This window comes from Fragaria vesca, linkage group LG6, assembly GCF_000184155.1.
Source record: "Fragaria vesca subsp. vesca linkage group LG6, FraVesHawaii_1.0, whole genome shotgun sequence".
Taxonomy (NCBI): Eukaryota; Viridiplantae; Streptophyta; class Magnoliopsida; order Rosales; family Rosaceae; genus Fragaria; species Fragaria vesca.
Genome location: NC_020496.1, coordinates 11,581,872 through 11,584,638, shown reverse-complemented (window position 1 = coordinate 11,584,638; position 2,767 = coordinate 11,581,872).

Sequence of the window (2,767 nt, the reverse complement as noted above, 5' to 3'; positions counted from 1 at the left end):
TACTACTACTCTCTACTACTCTCTCTCTCTCTCTCTCTCTCTCTCTCTCTCTCTCTCTCTCTCTCTCTCTCTCTCTCTCTCTATGAACAAAATGGACCTCCATCTCTGACAGACACACTCGGACTTGAACCAGACCTTTGCACCCTCCGAATTAGAACTAGATCTTTGGAGATTGGAAATTTCCAGTGGACTTCGGGTGCTCGTATGGCGGCGTCTTGCAGGTCGGGTTCGCCGCCGAAGAGCTTTTGGTTGAGGCAGTGGACGCGCCGAGGTCAACCTAGGGATAGTAGCTCATAAAGCTCCTGCCTCTTGGGTTCTTGGCACTCGGGAGGGTTGTTTTTGCAGAATCACATGGATGTTGCCCAAGAAATTAAACGAAATTGAGATTGGGATAGCCGTCTATGAAGATGGATGCAAATTGATATACGAATCTTGGGTATTGCCCACGAAATTGAACGAGCTTTCGATCCTCGTTGATCTGCACCACGCGTGTTTAGGCTATTCATAGTGCTCGACTTTATGAGGTCACCAAGAAGAAGATGTGATTCACCATCTATGAAGACGGATGCAGATTGGGCCATGCATGCCTTGGGTTAGTGCTCCTAATTAAGGTCATGGGCTAGAGCCTTTTGGACTTGTTGGTGGGTGGTGGGTAAGAGAGGAGTATGGGGTTTGTCTGATGTGTTTCTATCAAAAAATAGAGTTGAAGCACTTGAGGGTTTTGAGGTAGCAGAAGCAGTAGCAAGATTCAATGAGTATGAGTGCAGTAAGTACAGTTGCAGAATGAATTTAGTGACAACAGTAGCATAGGTTATCTTCAGCAAGTGCAGTAGCAGCTAAATTTCCAGCAAGTGCAGTAGCAGCTAAATTTCCAGCAAGTGCAGCAGCAGCTAACTCCAGCAAGAGCAGTAGCAGCTAAACCAAGACATGGCTAGAGAAGTAGTAGTAACGGGATAAGTAGTAGCAGTCGACAATAGCAGCGAGATGAGTAGTAGTAATCGGCAGTAGCAACACGATTATGAACAGTTGGTAGTAGCAGCACATTTATAAACAGTCGGTAGTAGCAGTGCGTTAGTAAAAAATAGTACAACAAGAGTACATCGAGTGTAGTAGTAAAAAAACAAATCGAGTATGAGTGCTCTACAGTAGCAAAGACCAAGACGAGTGATGTAGTAGAACCGAACAATAGCATAATTCATAAATGAACTTTCCCTATCAATAATTCATAAATGAACTTTCCCTATCAATAGTAGCAGTCATAAATGAATTTTTCTGTCAATACTGCATTTACTGAAGCTGCTACTACACTAGCCGAACCAATAAAAACTTACTATTACAACACACTGAAAATAGCTGCTACTACTGAGCCACTAAAAACCTGCTACTGCACTTACTGTAGCTGCTACTACACTAGCTGAACCATTAAAACTTTGTTACTACATTTGTTGGAAGTGCGTGTTATTGCTACTGCAACACGCACTGAAAATAGCTGCTGCTACATTTGTTGAGCCGCTAAAAACCTGCTACTGCACTTACTGAAACTGCTACTACATTAATTGAACCATTAAAACCCTCTACTACATTTGTTGGAAAGTGTGGGTTGTAGTACACGCATTGAAAATAGCTGCTGCTGAGCCATTAAAAATCTGCTATTGCACTTACTGAAGCTGCTACTACACTAGCTGAACCATTAAAACCCTGCTACTGCATTAGTTGGAAGTGTAGTAGCAGTTAACTCTCTAGTAAATTAAACATGCTACTACATTAGTTGAGCCACTAAAAACCTGCTACTGTAGTTACTGAAGCTGCTACTGCATTTATTGGAAGTGTAGTAGCAGCAACAACATTCCAGCAACAGCAAGTGCAGTAGCAGCTAAAACAATATATGGTGGGGTCTGATTTAATTTGATTTATTTTATATAAGGTCAGTTTAGTAAATTAAATCATAATGCATGGCAAACAGAAAAGAATTCGTCCTTATTTATTAAAAATTGTCCTAGTTAGTTTAACAACAACACAACTGGATTTATTTTTGTTTCAAATTCTTTTGGAGGATGTATATGTGATTTGCTTAAAATTTATTCAAAAGAGTATATATGTATCACATATATCGTTAATTTGAAAAGAATATTGTGAAACAAGAATATATGATTGACGGTTCGGGTTTAAGTCCCATTGTGGAATTTTGAATTTGTTAATGATCAAGAACATCAATTAATCCAGTAGAGCAAATCTTCTGGTATATGATGGCATGTGATTGCACATCTTAAAGTATGAATGTTTGATACGTTGCGATTAGGTTAGTTAACGAAAGACTTGGACCAATAAACGGAATAGAAAAGGAAAAGTCCGACCGTTAGGGTTATGGTATTGTATTCAATCAAATAATTAACAAGACAAAAGACTAAATACTCATATTTGTTCTAGGATATTCTCTATGTGTGCCTGCCTTAAGCCAATAGGATATGTAGTTAGATTAGATCTATGTATTCATATCCTTACCATATTGGTATTGTGTAATTCCCTATATAAAGGGGCTCCTATCAATGAATAAGATGATGACTCTCTTGCTATCTCTTTGTCTCTACACTTTATCCTTTATCACGTTATCATGCACTTTGTTTTAACCCTAGAGCCAATAGCCCACCATTTTTTTCTAAACCCTAAAAACCAAAACCCTAAAATCGGGCAGCCTTGTTTTTCCCGATTTCCGACCAAAATTCCGATTGCCCTCCACCGGAATTTTATATCCCCAGAAAGCTCTCTC